Source organism: Schistocerca cancellata, chromosome 5 (genome assembly GCF_023864275.1).
Source record: "Schistocerca cancellata isolate TAMUIC-IGC-003103 chromosome 5, iqSchCanc2.1, whole genome shotgun sequence".
Classification (NCBI taxonomy): domain Eukaryota; kingdom Metazoa; phylum Arthropoda; class Insecta; order Orthoptera; family Acrididae; genus Schistocerca; species Schistocerca cancellata.
In genome coordinates this window covers 12,390,884-12,408,331 of record NC_064630.1, presented here as the reverse complement: position 1 = coordinate 12,408,331, position 17,448 = coordinate 12,390,884, and the positions used below count along the sequence as shown (strand labels likewise).

At 44.6% G+C, this 17,448-nt stretch overlaps 1 protein-coding gene across 1 annotated transcript in view; it reads left to right on the top strand.

The window, feature by feature from the left end:
* The first annotated feature begins 251 nt into the window (after positions 1 to 251).
* LOC126187747 (UDP-glycosyltransferase UGT5-like) overlaps positions 252 to 17,448 on the top strand; it is a 73,437-nt gene continuing 56,240 nt past the window's right edge. The window contains exon 1 of the mRNA XM_049928999.1: positions 252 to 492. The gene's annotated coding sequence lies outside the window, so the exon portion shown is untranslated. The remainder of the gene's footprint in view (positions 493 to 17,448) is intronic.

The following is a 17,448-nucleotide window of genomic DNA, read 5'->3' as shown; positions in this document are numbered from 1 at the left end:
TGCATGGAGGTGGACAGAACAAGGGAGATGCTATTCATGTGTCTATACAGCCTCAGTTATTTTTCAAACTGAGTGATAACAATACTTCGACGATGCTAAATAGACAGTGATACATGACACAGTGGATCTTTGGCTTAGCACATAAAACTGATTTAGTACGTATTTTCCGAGTTTCGCTCCATGTGGGTCACCTGGTTCGGTAGCTGCGTTTACTACATGTGCAGTCCTACCTACCGCTGTTACAGGTCAGGGCTGTCCTGCTGCTGCTGTTGGTGACGTCAGCGCCGCTGCTGCCGGGCCTGGAGGCTGCCGAGGTGCTGGGGCTGTTCCAGTCGCCGGGGCGCAGCCAGTGGCTGCTGGCGGAGACGTACCTGAGGGCGCTGGAGCGGCGCGGCCACCGCGTCACCGCAGTTACCACGTTCCCCTCCAGCCAGGGCGGCACCGCGGCCAACTGGACCGAGATCCTCATACCGAACCCTGTCAACGAAGACGGTGAGCATCTCACGCATTAACAGAGCCTTCTTTGCATTCCGGCCTGAAGGAGGCACCTGTTAGTAGAGAAAACAATTTCTTGCCTGGCACGCTACCTACGTCTGTTTGGAAGTCACAATGTTTTTTTTTTTTTCACAAGCTCGTGTTTTTGCTTTGGAACCTCAATACCCAAGCCTCAGAGGTGAATAACTTTAGCTCTCAAAGTAATATTGACTTGGAGTATCGCGAGTAGCTAGTTTGCGTCTTAATGTAACAGTTACTACAAATGGCTTAAATTATGATGAAAAGAAATGTGCGAATTGTTAAGCCCTCGCGTCGGGTAGACTGGACGCCGGATGAGAATCTTTTTAGTTGGTACCACTTAGGTGATCCGCGTCCCGATGGGGATGAAGGTATGACGAAGACGGCACAATAACCAGTCCCCAAGTGGAGAAAATCTGCGACCCAGCTGGAAATCGAACCTAGGCCTCTTGCATGGCATTCTGCCGCGCTGAACACTCAGCTACGGAGGCGGATAATTGTGGCACAAGAAAGAAATCAAACTTGTGGTCCAGCACAAAAAACAGTCTGACGAACTCATTACTCTGTCAACATTGTAAGAACAACTCGCTATGTTAACGATTCCGAGAGCCTATTAACATGTTTCTGATAAATTGTCAGTAATACTAGTCCTCACCCAGGTCCAGATGACATCATTTCTAACTGCAGACGGATAGTGACGAGTCACCTGGCACTGCCTATGTCTCAACTGTGCTGATCAGCTATACAAGACACCAGTATATCGATAGCGACCCTAACGCCCTTTGTTTACACTTCATCAGTCAGAACAATATGACCACCTACCTAACAGCCAGACTTTTCAGTAGTTGCAGGGGCAACAGTCTGGATGATTGACTGATCTGGCCTTGTAACAATAACCAAAACAGCCTTGCTGTGCTGGTACTGCGAACGGATGAAAGCAATGGGAAACTACAGCCGTAATTTTTCCGGAGGGCATGCAGCTTTACTGTATGGTTAAATGATGATGGCGTCCTCTTGGATAAAATATTCCGGAGGTAAAAAAAGTCCCCTATTCGGATCTCTGGGCGGGACTACTCAAGAGGACGTTTTATCAGAAGAAAGAAAACTGGCGTTCTACGAATCGGAGCTTGGAATGTCACATCCCTTAATCGAGCAGGTAGGTTAGAAAATTTAAAAAGGGATAGGTTAAAGTTAGATATAGTGGGAATTAGTGACGTTCGGTGGCAGGAGGAACAAGACTTTTGGTCAGGTGAATACAGGGTTATAAATATAAAATCAAATAGAGATAATGCAGGAGTAGGTTTAATAATGAATAAAAAAATAGGAGTGCGGGTAAGCTACTACAAACAGCATAGTGAACGCATTATTGTGGCCAAGATAGACACGAAGCCCACGCCTACTACAGTAGTACAAGTTTATATGCCAACTAGTTCTGCAGATGTTGAAGAAATTGTTGAAATGTATGATGAGATAAAAGAAATTATTCAGATAATGAAGGGAGACGAAAATTTAATAGTCATGGGTGACTGGAATTCGAGTGTAGGAAAAGGGAGAGAAGGAAACGTAGTAGGTTAATATCGATTGGGGCTAAGAAATGAAACAGGAAGCCACCGGGTAGAGTTTTGCACAGAGCATAACTCAATCATAGCTAACACTTGGTTCAAGAATCATGAAAGAAGGTTGTATACATGGAAGGACCCTGGAGATACTAAAAGGTATCAGATAGATTATATAATGGTAAGACAGAGATTTAGGAACTAGGTTTTAAATTGTAAGACATTTCCAGGGGCTGATGTGGACTCTGACCACAATCTTTTGGTTATGAACTACAGATTAAAATTGAAGAAGCTGCAAAAAGATGGGAATTTAAGGAGATGGGACCTGGATAAACTGAAAGAACCAGAGGTTGTACAGTGTTTCAGGGAGAGCATAAGGGAACAGTTGACAGCAGTGCGGGAAAGAAGTACAGTAAAAGAAGAATGGGTAGCTCTGAGGGATGAAGTAGTGAAGGCAACAGAGGATCAAGTAGGTAAAAAGACGAGGGCTAGGGGAAATCCTTGGGTAACACAAGAAATATTGAATTTAATTGATGAAAGGAGAAAATATAGAAATTCAGTAAAGGAAGCAGGCATAAAGGAATACAAACGTCTCAAAAATGAGATCGACAAAATGGCTAAGCAGGGATGGCTAGAGGACAAATGTAAGGATGTAGAGGCTTATCTTACTAGGGGTAAGATAGATACTGCCTACAGGAAAATTAAAGAGACCTTTGGAGAAAAGAGAACCACTTGTATGAATATGAAGAGCTAAAATGGAAACCCATTTCTAAGCAAAGAAGGGAAAGCAGAAAGGTGGAAGGAGTATATAAAGGGTCTATACAAGGGCGATGTACTTGAGGACAATATTATAGAAATGGGAGAGAATGTAGATGAAGATGAAATGGGAGATACGATACTGCGTGAAGAGTTTGACAGAGCACTGAAAGACCTGAGTCGAAACAAGGCCCCCGGAGTAGACAACATTCCTTTGGAACTAGTAACGGCCTTGTGAGAGCCAGTCCTGACAAAACTCTACCATCTGGTGAGCAAGACGTATGAAACAGGAAAAATACCCTCAGACTTCAAAAAGAATGTAATAATTCCAAACCCAAAGAAAGCAGGTGTTGACAGATGTGAAAATTACCGAACTATCAGTTTCATAAGTCACAGCTGCAAAATACTAACACGAATTCCTTACAGACGAATGGAAAAATTGGTAGAAGCCTACATCGGGGAAGATCAGTTTGGATTCCGTAGAAATATTGTAACACGTGTGCCAATACTGACCTTACGACTTATCTTAGAAGAAAGATTAAGGAAAGGCAAACCTACATTTCTAGCATTTGTAGACTTAGAGAAAGCCTTTGACAATGTTGACTGAAATTCTCTCTTCCCAATTCTAAACGTGGTATGGGTAAAATACAGGGAGCGAAAGGCTATCTACAGTTTGTACAGAAACGAGATGGCAGTTATAAGAGTCGAGGGACATGAAAGGGAAGCAGTGGTTGGGAAGGGAGTGAGACAGGGTTGTAGCCGATATCCGATGTTATTTAATCTGTATATTGAGCAAGCAGTGAAGGGAACAAAAGTATAATTCGGAGTAGGTATTAAAATCCATGGAGAAGAAATAAAAACTTTGCGGTTCGCCGATGACATTGTAATTCTCTCAGAGACAGCCAAGAACTTGTAAGAGCAGTTGGGCGAAGTGGATAGTGCCTTGAAAAGAGAATGTACCAAAAACAAAACAAGGATAATGGAACGCAGTCGCATTAAGTCGGTTGATGCTGCGAGAATTAGATTAGGAAATGAGACACTTAAAGTAGTAAAGTAGTTTTGCTATTTGGGGAGCAAAACAACTGATGATGGTCGAAGAAGAGAGGGTATAAAATGTAGACTGGCAATGGCAAGGAAAGCGTTTCTGAAGGAGAGAAATTTAACATCGAGTATAGATGTGTCAGGAAGTCGTTTCTGAAAGCATTTGTATGGATTGTAGCCATGTATGGAAGTGAAACATGGACGATAAATAGTTTGGACAAGAAGAGAATAGAAGCTTTCGAAGTGTGGTGCTACAGAAGAATGCTGAAGATTAGATGGGTAGATCACATAACTAATGAGGAGATATTGAATAGGATTGGGGAGAAGAGGACTCTGTGGCACAACTTGACTAGAAGAAGGGACCGTTTGGTAGGACATGTTCTGAGGCATCAAGGGATCACAAATTTAGCATTGGAGGGCAGCGTGGAGAGTAAAAATCGTGGAGTGAGACCAAGAGATGAATACACTAAGCAGATTGAGAAGGATGTAGGTTGCAGTAGGTACTGGAAGAGGCTTGCACAGGATAGAGTAGCATGGAGAGCTGCATCAAGCCAGTGTCAGGACTGAAGACCACAACAACAACCTATTAACCGGTATGTCCGCCTGTGGCACGGGTAATTTGAGACACTTTGTGGCATGGAAGTAGTGAGGCGTTGGTAGGTTGCTGGAGGTAGTTGGCGCCACATCTAGTCTCACGAGTCACCAAATTCCCGTAAATTATGGGGAGGGGGGCTGTGAAGTCTGACGCCACGTTCAATCATATCCAAGATGGGTTCACATCCGACGAGTTTGGAAGCCAGCACATCGACTGAAACTCGCCACTGTGTTCCTCGAACAACTCCATCACACTCCTGGCATTCTAACATGGCGCATTTCCTTGTTGAAAAGTGCCACTGTCGTCAGGAAAAGTGACCGTCATGAACGGGTTAGGTGACCTGCAACCAGTGTACGATATTCCTTGGCCGTCATGGTACCTCGCACGGGCTCCACTGGACTCCCGGATGCCCAGGTGAATCTTCCCCAGAGCATAACGGAGCCGCCGTCAGCTTGTCTCCATCGCACGGGTGCCAAGGATCTGTTCTCCTGGAAGACGATGGATTGGCGTCATCTCATGGGCATGATGAAGAAGGTATCCGGATTCATCACACCATGTAACGCTCTGCCACTGCACTGGCTTACAAAACACTCGTTCGACCTATACTTGAGTATTGCTCATCAGTGTGGGATCCGTACCAGATCGGGTTGACGGAGGAGATAGAGAAGATACAAAGAAGAGCGGCGCGTTTCGTCACAGGGTTATTTGGTAACCGTGATAGCGTTGCGGAGATGTTTAACAAACTCAAGTGGCAGACTCTGCAACAGAGGCACTCTGCATCGCGGTGTAGCTTGCTCGTCAGGTTTCGAGAGGGTGCGTTTCTGGATGAGGTATCGAATATATTGCTTCCCCCTACTTATACCTCCCGAGGAGATCACGAATGTAAAATTAGAGAGATTAGATCGCGCACGGAGGCTTTCAGACAGTCGTTCTTCCCGCGAACCATACGCGACTGGAACAGGAAAGGGAGGTAATGACAGTGGCACGTAAAGTGCCCTCCGCCACACACCGTTGGGTGGCTTGCGGAGTATAAATATAGATGTAGATGTAGAACATCCAGTGCCGATGGTCACGTGCCATTTTCAGTCGTAGCTGCTGATGTCATGGTGATGACGTAGGCACATGCATGGTTCGTCGGCTGCGGAGGCCCATCGTTAGGAGTGTTCGGTGCACTGTGTGTTCAGACACACCTGTACTCTGCCGCCAGCCGGAGTGGCAGAGCGGTTCTAGGCGCTACAGTCTGGAACCGCGCAGCTGCTACCGTCGCAGGTTCGAATCCTGCCTTGGGCAGGGATGTGTGTGATGTCCTTAGGTTAGTTAGGTTTAAGTAGTTCTAAGTTCTGGGGGACTCATGACCTCAGACGTAAAGTCCCATAGTGCTCAGAGCCATTTGAACCATTTTTTGTTTTTAGTTCCGCCACAGTTCGCCGCCTGTCCTGTTTTACTAGTCTGCCCAGTCCACGACTCCGACATATATAATGAGGTGCACGCCCAACCGCACAAGTCGTGCAGTTCCAGGAATGCTCGTGCCGAGCCGCTGGGCCATCCCAGCCTGCCCTGAGTCAAACTCGAGACAGATCGCGCGTCTTCCCCATTTTACACATGGACAGCGCACTCACCGATATAACATACACCGTGCTTGTGTCTGACTAGCAGGTGAAGTTGCTATCGTCTGGACGGGTTTATGTAGACAGTAGGCGGCTGGTCATAACGTTCTGGCTAACACTGTAGGCACTACCATTTTGTGACATTGTGACCCGGGTCAGTGCCCTACTCATAACGTTGCAAGCCCGACCCTGCGTTTCAGTCACAAATTATGATTTTCCAAAAACAGACATAATGTCTTATGGGATAACAGCAATCAGTGATTTTATAATGTTGCATAAAATCCGTCTTGATTGCAAAATTTTTTTATTTTTTTTATTATTCATATGACCGGTTTCGGTTCATTCAGAACCATCTTCAGATCTGTAAAAATATTTATACTAATTTACCATTTCACGGAAGCAAATGTTTTTCATCCTATCTAATCAACATCAAATGTACCAGAACGTACCTGATATTTCAGTTACAGGAGTAACCCGTCCAAATCCAGCAACTTTCACATGCTACGTCACATAAAATTGGTTGGCAGAGTGCACGTCATTTATATTAATTATAACACTATTACCGACAGGTGGCGTCTGGTACATTTGTTACTTTCCATTTGTACATACTGTATTCAGTAGATATTTTTATATTAAAAATATTTGGCAAAAATATGTAGATGTCAAAGTTAAAATCTGTACTTGTCAGGATTAAAAAACAGTAAAATTATCATTTTTATACGATCTAAAAAGCGTAGGGCGATTTATGGTGCTGGTGTGAACTTGTTTTCCTCTACGGTCTGCTTCCGTGGTTCCCGCCATTTTGGTGTTGTGCCGCGGTGCGCTCAGTCGTCTGATGTCCATCGCCGCGGGCAAGAGGGCCGCACAGGAGGGCCCCGTAGAGGAAAACAAGTTCACACCAGCACCATAGATATATAAATCGCCCTATGTTTTTAGATCGTATAAAAATGATAATTTTACTGTTTGTTAATTCCTGACAAGTACAGATTTTAACTTTGACATCTACATATTTTAGCCAAATATTTTTAAATATAAAAAACATCTACTGAATACAGTATGTACAAATGCAATGTAACAAATGTACCAGACGCCACCTGTCGGTAATAGTGCTATAATCAATATAAATGACGTGCACTCTGCCAACCAATTTTATGTGACGTAGCATGTGAAAGTTGCTGGATTTGGACAGGTTACTCCTGTAACTGAAATATCAGGTACGTTCTGGTACATTTGATGTTGATTAGATAGGATGAAAAACATTTGCTTCCGTGAAATGGTAAATTAGTATAATTATTTTTACAGATCTGAAGATGGTTCTGAATGAACCGAAACCGGTCATATGAATAATAAAAAAAAATTTGCAATCAAGACGAATTTTAAGCAACATTACAAATCATGATGTTATAACTCCTGTCAGTGAAGTCATCAAATGGTTCAAATGGCTCCAACCACTATGGAACTTAACAGCGGAGGTCATCAGTCCCTAGACTTCGAAGTACTTAAACCTAAAGACGTCACACACATTCATGCCCGAGGCAGGATTCGAACCTGCGACCGTAGCAACAACGCGGTTCCGGACTGAAGGACCTAGATCCGATCGGCCACAGCGGCCGGCAGTGAAGTAATCAGCCTTATCGGTGACGCCTCCATAAGACCTCCTCCACTCTCATCTACTACCTCCCACTAAATCTCTCCAGCCGATTACGCTGCACACAGTAGTGTCACTCTCCTCTAAGGTAGAGTTATTGTAACCTCCGACGTTCTTCGTAGAGTGCATTTGTGTGCTTAAATAATGCACCGTGGTAATTATTAAACATTCAAAGATCAGTATTTACTGGCATCTTTGGTTGACGATCTTGGAAAGTGTGTATTTATAATACTTTCTCTCTAGTTTGTTTACGTTCAGCCTACGCAACATAAATTCAGCAAGCGTCTCTTTCTCTCTCTCCCTCTCTCTCCCCTTTAACATGAAACACAGAGATACGTGTGCATATACACAAATCAGTGCCCCATTTTTCGTACGTAATGCATGTCTTTGACAGTCGAGTCATTTTAATATTACGCCAGAGGTATGTACTAGTAGACAATGTTTATGTAAAAGACCTTCATATTTTAATACAAAACCTGAATGTATGTATGTGCACACAAATTCTGGAACTTGACACAGTTTTTATGCATAATTTTGATGCAGTCGTCGTCGTACATGTAGATTTACCCAGTATCAACATGAACGCAAGCTTGTGTGTTATGCTATGACCTCTAGTGATATTCCGTTTAATTCTGAATTTAAATGCGGTGATGGTGCATTTACCGAATTAGCTGTTCGATCTGAATGTGATACCAAGGGTATACTGAATCAGTTATGTGTTGAGAATATACCGAAGTACTGTAATGTTGTATTGAAGAAGTGCGTGTGTGAATTTCACAATATTGATTGAAAAGTACAGTGGGTACACAATTATCTTTCGGAAAAAATGTAACTTGACACAATTTTTAGGCACCTTTGTAATACTTCAGTTTGATTGGCTGGGGAAAACAGGAGAAGAGGTGGCACGACAGGGTTTTTAGCATCCCTCTAACACAGTTCCTCTCTTTTGACCGAATTTTTTGATTGAACTTTAGTTTGTAATACCTTGCTCTGATTGGCTGGTGATAAGTGAAGGGCAGCGGAGGTGGGAAAGTTTTTAATTTCACAGTAACACAACTGGGCTGTTTCTATCATCTTGAGTTTTATTATGGGCTCTCATTTTTAGTACTGTGTTATGAGCAGATGAAGATAGGGGAATTCCGGGAAGCATTTGACACGGAGCCCCACTGAAGACAGTTGACGATGGTCAGAACGTATGGATTAGGCTCTCAGATACTCATCTCGAAGACATCTTAAGTAACTGAACTCAGTGCGTAGATCTTTACGGTGGGTGTTCATCTGAAACAGTGGTATTGTCAGGAGCGCCCAGGGGATTTTTATAGAACACCTGTTATTCTTTGTATATAATGAAATATACGTTAACTATCTGACGGACAGCTCGTGGCCTCGCGGTAGCGTTCTCACTTCCCGAGCACGGGGTCCTGGGTTCGATTCCCGGCTGGGTCAGCGATTTTTACATGCATCGAGATGACTGGGTATTGTTGCGTCGTATTCATCATCATCCATCCCCATTACGGTCGAAGGAAGGCACTAGGACCTTGGCTAGTACGGCGGTGCGGGTCTCCCGTATTTTTCCCCTACGCTCTGTTAAGGAGTATGGGACTTCATTATCTGACACACAGAGTGAGTAGCGGATGTTTGCTCTGATGCTGTGGTGTGGGGGAAGGAGTCGTTAAGTGACAGCAGGTGGACGAAAGGCGTCGTAAGCAAAATTTCTAGCTGATGTGTCGAATGGCAGGTAGCTGTAAATGTAGAAAAATATTCATTAATGTGGTTGAGTAGGTGAAACAGTGCTGTAACGTTCCGATAGAACATAAGCAGCGTGATACTTGACACAATCAAATCGATTAAATTTCTAAGCGCAACAAGGTAAAGCAGTATGAAATGGATAGAACACGTAAAGTTGGTAGTGGGAAAGTCAGATGCTGGAAAAGCGTAGCTGATCAGTAAAGGGGACAAGCGTATAGAGCACTAGCGCGACCCGTTGTTGAGTCTTCTCGAGTGTCCGATCAGCACTCAAATACTATGGAAATCCACCGTGAGCTCGAATGGGAATCCCTGGAGAGACGGCGACATTCCATTCGTGAAGCACTACTGAGGAAATTTAGAGAACCGGCGCTTGAGGCTGGTTGTAAGAACGAGTCTACTGCTGCCAACGTAGATTTCGCGTAAGGACTACAAAAATAAATTCAGAGAAATTAGGGCTCATATAATTTGAAACGTCCCCTTAGAAATAATAATGAATTACTGTGCTGATAAACCCCTTACGTTATTTGATTTCCAAATAGCTGACCAGAACTGAACGTGAAACGTCCCCTTTTAAAATCTTTCATTTGCTAACTATGCCTATCAGTAGTTAGTGCCTTCAGTAGTTTGAATCTTTTATTTAGCTGGCAGTAGTGGCACTCGCTGTATTGCAGTAGTTCGAGTAACGAAGATTTTTGGTGAGGTAAGTGATTTGTGAAAGGTACAGGTTAATGTTAGTGAGGGCCATTCCTTTGTAGGGATTTCTGAAAGTCAGATTGCGTTGCGCTAAAAAATATTGTGTGTCAGTTTAAGCACAGTCGTGTACAATTTTTCAAAGGGGACGTTTCAAACGTACTCAGACATTTCGCTGTTTACCTATTCTGATCAACACTAAACTGACACACAATATTTTTAGCGCAACGCAATCTGACTTTCAAAAATCACTACAAAAGAATGGCCCTGACTAACATTAACCTACATCTTTCACAAATCACTTACCTCACAAAAATCTTCGTTAATTGAACTACTGCAATACTGCGAGCGCCACTACTGCCAGCTAAATAAAAGATTGTAACTACTGAAGTCACTAACTACTGATAGGCATAGTTAGCAAATGAAAGATTTTGATAAAGAACAAACTATAGTGTTCAAAAGTCATAATATATATAGCAGTTCATGACATCCAGTCTTAGAAATTTACCGTCTCTGATGGACACACGTCCAGATCATCCGCTTTCAAAACTCCGCCATCTCTCTCCCCACATCCACCACTGCTGTCGGCTCACCTCCAACTGCGCAACGCTACGCGCTGTTAACAGCCAACTAACTGCCCAACACTACAATTGCAAACAATGAAAACCAGCCACAGACTGCACACAGCAAAGCGAGTGATTTTCGTACAGAGCGCTACGTGGCGGTGGCGTTACCAATATAAGAACCTAAACAGCCTACTTACAAATTGCGTAGGCTTCCGCGGCCAGAGTCTGTCGACATAAAAGTTTTATGTCGAAATTAGGGTTCGTACAGAGGCCTGTACTAGTCGTTTTTCCCTAACTCTATTTGCAAATGCAACAGGAAGGGAAATGACTAGTAGTGGTGTAAGTAGGCTGTTTACGTTTTCTTATATTGGTAACGCCACGTAGCGCTCTATATGAAAATCACTGGCTGTGCTGTGTGCAGTCTGGGGCTAGTTTGCATTGTTGTCTGCCATTGTAGTGTTGGGCAGCGGCAGCTGGATGTGAACAGCGCGTAGCGTTGCGCAGTTGGAGGTGAGCCGCCAGCAGTGGTGGATGTGGGAAATGAGATGGCGGATTTTTGAGTACAGAATGGATATTATGAACTGCTATGTATATTATGCTTTTTCAACACTATTAAGGTAAATACATTGTTTGTTCTCTATTAAAATCTTTCATTTGCTAACTATGCCTATCAGTAGTTAGTGCCTTCAGTAGTTTGAATCTTTTATTTAGCTGGCAGTAGTGGCGCTCGCTGTATTGCAGTAGTTCGAGTAACGGAGGTTTTTGGTGAGGTAAGTGATTTGTGAAAGGTATAGATTAATGTTAGTCAGGGCCGTTCTTTTGTAGGGAGTTTTGAAAGTCAGATTGCGTTGCGCTAAAAATATTGTGTCAGTTTAAGCACAGTCGTGTATAATTGTTCTAAGCGGACGTTTCAGTGGTTCAGGGTACCCTCTGCCAGACATCGTTCGGTGGCCCGTATATACGTAGATCTTGATGTAGATGTAAACTTCCAGCTGCATAAAAGCACTCTTGAATTCTTTGAGAAGTTTCTGACCGTGCTTGAAACACTTGCAGAGTAAGTACAAGGATTTTGCTGACTGGAGGCTTGTGAGGAAATATACGTGACCCTGTGGCATCTCAATGAGGGGCTCGATAAGCCAATCAAGGATCCACACATTCCTCAACGCGTTTACAGTGTGGTGTGGGGTGATGTGTCGTCCCTTGGTATTCTGTCCACGAGATACGTGACAACAGGGTATAACATTTGTGCAACACACTGGCGAACATTCAGCATCCTTTCATCAGTTACCAAATCAATTCTCTAGTCATGTCCAATAACACCTCACACCTTGATTCCATGAGCGGAAGAGGTATAGGTGTCGAGTGTGACTGCCACCTGTGACCTTCCAGTAGGCTGACCACAGACACGATCACGCCGATCTGACTGCCACGGACGGAAGTGAGAACCATTGCTGAGCAGCCACTGTGTCCCAGCTGACCCAAGCTCTACGCCTCGGGTGGGCATCCGGCCCGCAATTTGGTTTTAGTGTGGCCATCATCATCATCATCATTTAAGACTGATTATGCCTTTCAGCGTTCAGTCTGGAGCATAGACCCCCTTATACAGTTCCTCCATGATCCCCTATTCAGTGCTATAATTGGTGCCTCTCCTGATGTTATACCTATTACTTCAAAATCATTCTTAACCGAATCCAGGTACCTTCTCCTCGGTCTGCCCCGACTCCTCCTACCCTCTACTGCTGAATCCATGAGTCTCTTGGGTAACCTTGCTTCTCCCATGCGTGTAACATGACCCCACCATCTAAGCCTGTTCGCCCTGACTGCTACATCTATAGAGTTCATTCCCAATTTTTCTTTGATTTCCTCATTGTGGACACCCTCCTGCCATTGTCCCCATCTACTAGTACCTGCAATCATCCTAGCTACTTTCATATCCGTAACCTCAACCTTGTTGATAAGGTAACCTGAATCCACCCAGCTTTCGCTCCCATACAACAAAGTTGGTCGAAAGATTGAACGGTGCACAGATAACTTAGTCTTGGTACTGACTTCCTTCTTGCAGAAGAGGGTAGATCGTAGCTGAGCGCTCACTGCATTAGCTTTGCTACACCTCGGTTCCAGTTCTTTCACTATGTTGCCATCCTGTGAGAATATGCATCCTAAGTATTTGAAACCGTCCACCTGTTCTAACTTTGTTCCTCCTATTTGGCACTCAATCCGTTTATATTTCTTTCCCACTGACATTACTTTCGTTTTGGAGATGCTAATCTTCATACCATAGTCCTTACATTTCTGATCTAGCTCTGAAATATTACTCTGCAAACTTTCAATCGAATCTGCCATCACAACTAAGTCATCCGCATATGCAAGACTGCTTATTTTGTGTTCACATATCTTAATCTCACCCAGCCAGTCTAATGTTTTCAACATATGATCCGTAAATAATATGAACAACATTGGAGACAGGTTGCAACCTTGTCTTACCCCTCAAACTACTCTGAACCATGAACTCAATTTACCGTCAACTCTAACTGCTGCCTGACTATCCATGTAAAGACATTTAATTGCTTGCAAAAGTTTGCCTCCTATTCCATAATCTTGTAGAACAGACAACAACTTCCTCCTAGGAACCCGGTCATATGCCTTTTCTAGATCTATAAAGCATAGATACAATTCCCTGTTCCACTCATAACACTTCTCCATTATTTGCCGTAAGCTAAAGATCTGGTCCTGACAACCTCTAAGAGGCCTAAGTGGCCGGCGAAAAAAAAAAAAAAAATTTGGGTGGCACAGTGACACACTCGCAGGGTACCTCGGCCCGGACTGATTTCCGGATATTTCCACCGACGCTCCCTGCACTTCATATTTCGAAATTATGACGCTATTACGTGAAGGTACTGCTTGCTCCGCGCATGCGCAATGCCATTTCGCCGCCACTGGATTTGAACAACACGTTTCCATTGCGGGCGGGAAGTTACACCCCATGTGCTCATCTGAAGGTTCAAATGGCTCTGAGCACTATGGGACTCAACATCTTAGGTCATAAGTCCCCTAGAACTTAGAACTACTTAAACCTAACTAACCTAAGGACATCACACACACCCATGCCCGAGGCAGGATTCGAACCTGCGACCGTAGCAGTCCCGCGGTTCCGGACTGCAGCGCCAGAACCGCTAGACCACCGCGGCCGGCGTGCTCATCTGAGTTTGGAGTCTGGGGGCAAATAACTCTGCGTCGAAGGGCTACACGTCACTTAACTGCTTACTGCTTTTATCTGTGCTAGTCACTGCTCGATCACAAACCATGATAATGGGCGACAGTTGCACGGAAGGTGTTGACTGTTCGCAAAATGCGCCGATGTGAACAGAGAGGTGCCATTAGATCGGTATGTCATCCAACAAACATTTGCGTCACGTACGTTCCTATAGTTTTGGCTTCGTGTTACAGGAGCGCTGCTGTCGCGTCGCGTGACAAGGCAGTCCGCGAGCTTATGGGGTAGATCTCTTGGAACGCATGATAAATATGTGATTTCGTAATTTTATTTTCAGCTGAAATGTAATTCTAAGTCTGATGATATAGTTTTATTCCCTACGCCTTTGTCTTTAAGAATTCATCTTTGTATACACATCGGACACTCCATGTAACTGCTGCACCACGAAGAAGGCCCCCTTGCAGCTGGAACGTTATTTATCGGTAGGAGTTCTCTCCTATTTGGTCCGTAACAAAATAATTTTGAGTAAGTCATTTTCAATATACTTTCTGTTAGTATTCACAAGATAACTGAAAAATATAAGCTCTAACAAAATTGTAACATGTTGAAACAAATGTCACTTTCCTTGCCCACAAAATTGAGACAGAAGCGTGAACCGAAAATAGACGTCTGAAGATATCGCAGAACGGCTACGTACACTAATAGAGAATTCAGTTCAGAATGGCAGCAGCAAAATCCAGTCAAAAAATCTCATGTACCGTTCTCAAGGTATGTTTCCTGGCAGTTTGAAAAATACGGATCCATAAGAAACACACGGCTGGTCAGCGACTCCTGGACCATACAGCAGTCCTTCCAGATCTTCGTGGTCGCACAGGTCCTGCGAGCCTCTTTGGCACCCTTTGCCATCCGCTGCTCCGTTCGCTCGATACGCTTTACCTTCGCTTTCGTGCAGAAGTTGTAGCAGACTGGTCCGATCTCAAATTCAAGCACGTTCATAATTTTAAAAATGCCTGTCAGTCCTTCGCTGAAATTACTTGTCAAGTATGTCTTTACCGCTGTGAATAGTTTTCGGAGACACTTTTTCCCAAATTGGCTTGTAACCTGAGAACAGAGTTTCTGGCGAAGTTTGGGTGAACACTACCCAAGTAGACATCCCGCAGAACGTATCAAGCATAAAAAAGACAATTTCAAATTTTCAAAGAGGACTACACCTTTAAGTATGTATACGAATCACGGTTCACCGAAGGTTGCGCACGCAAGTATCGTAACCAAGTCCCTGTGCATAGTGTGTTACAATTTTCACCTGAGAAGCACCACTGACGTCAGAAACACCTAACAGGCATCAAGTGCCCACAACACTTATCATCTGTAGGAATAGGTTTACTCTGTACTGAACATACGAGAGTCGCTCGAAAAGTGATGCAACTCATGTAATCTTGGCCAGCTTGGGGTGAAAATTGCGGAATTTTTTTTTTGTCACATCTTCAGCCGCTATAGTTTTATGAAGTTCCAATTGGTGGCGGCACTTATATGTAGCCTTCCAAATGGTGTCTGAAACAGAGTCGGCCGCGGTGGTCTTGCGGTTCCGGAACCGCGCGACTGCTACGGTCGCAGGTTCGAATCCTGCCTCGGGCATCGATGTGTGTGATGTCCTTAGGTTAGTTAGGTTTAAGTAGTTCTAAGTTCTAGGGGACTGATGACCATGGCTGTTAAGTCCCATAGTGCTCAGAGCCATTTGAACCATTTCTGAAACAGAGGTGAGTCCAAACAGGGAGCTCTCACTGGATTCCTTTTTGCGGAAAACCAGAGCATCGCGGAATTCACAGCCGCTTTCAGAATATGTAGGGAGATCCAGCAGTGAACAAAAGCGCGGTGAGTCGTTTGGCCCGGCGCCTTCCAGCATCACAACAAGCCGGGCAAACCTGTCCGATCTCCTCCGTGGTGATCGGCCACACACAACTGTGAATCTTGCAATGCTGGAACGTGCTGACACTCTGATTTGAGGTGATCGATGGATCATAATCACGTCGCTGCTCAAATAGACTCGTCCACCAGTTGAGGTACATAAACGTGTGGGCGTGCTGGCTTCGCCACCGCCTAAGAAAAGATCGTAAATACCAACGAAGTACCACCTGTGCCGAACTGCTGGCCCATTACGAGGCGAACCAAACCTTATTCCATCGAGTAGCATCACACCACCTCTCCTCAGAAGGAAAAGATCGAAGGGCACCCTCAGCTGGTAAAGACAAGGCGACGGACTCCCGAGGCTCTGAAAGAGTTGAAACTTCCTGGCAGATTAAAACTGTGTGTCCGACCGAGACTCGAACTCGGGACCTTTGCCTTTCGCGGGCAAGTGCTCTACCAACTGAAATACCGAAGCACGACTCATGCTCGGTACTCACAGCTTTACTTCTGCCAGTACCTCGTCTCCTACCTTCCATGGCTAAGCCATGTCTCCGCTATATCCTTTCTTTCAGGAGTGCTAGTTCTGCTAGGTTCGGAGGAGAGCTTCTGTAAAGTTTGTAAGGTAGGAGACGAGGTACTGGCAGAAGTAAAGCTGTGAGTACCGGGCCTGAGTCGTGCTTCGGTAGCTCAGTTGGTAGAGCACTTGCCCGCGAAGGGCAAAGGTCCCGAGTTCGAGTCTCGGTCGGACACACAGTTTTAATCTGCCAGGAAGTTTCATATCAGCGCACACTCCGCTGCAGAGTGAAAATCTCATTCTGGAAACATTCCCCAGGCTGTGGCTAAGCCATGTCTCCGCAATATCCTTTCTTTCAGGAGTGCTAGTTCTGCAAGGTTCGCAGGAGAGCTTCTGTAAAGTTTGGAAGGTAGGAGACGAGGTACTGGCAGAAGTAAAGCTGTGAGTACCGGGCGTGAGTCGTGCTTCGGTAGCTCAGTTGGTAGAGCACTTGCCCGCGAAAGGCAAAGGTCCCGAGTTCGAGTCTCGGTCGGACACACAGTTTTAATCTGCCAGGAAGTTTCATATCAGCGCACACTCCGCTGCAGAGTGAAAATCTCAATCTGTAAGAGTTGTTTCCTCATTGCCTGACGATGGTCTCTGAAGTGAACTGTCCTTCCATCAGGAATTTGGAGAAATAATTTTAGCGTGGTCGACGCCACAAAAGTACGAAAGAACTTCTCCTTCCCCATGACAACGCAAGGCCTCAGACAAGTCTGCTCACCCGAGAGGAGCTCAGAAAACTTCATTGGACTGCTCTTCCTCACCCGCCATACAATCTGGATCTCGCATGTTCCGACTTCCATCTGTGTGGCCTAATGAAGGATGCACCACACGGGAAGTAGTACGTGGACCATGAGCACGTTACTGCCGTAGCAAGGTGTTGGCTCAGTCGTCGACCAGTGGGCATGCAGGCCCTCCCAGTGTCATGGCGTAAGATCGTCGCATTGAACGATTATTGTGTTGGAAAATAGTGGTTCATAGCCAAATGAGTATTGGTATCCCAGATAAAACAAAACATTTAAAAAGAAGTGATGCGTTACCTTATTGAATGCCTG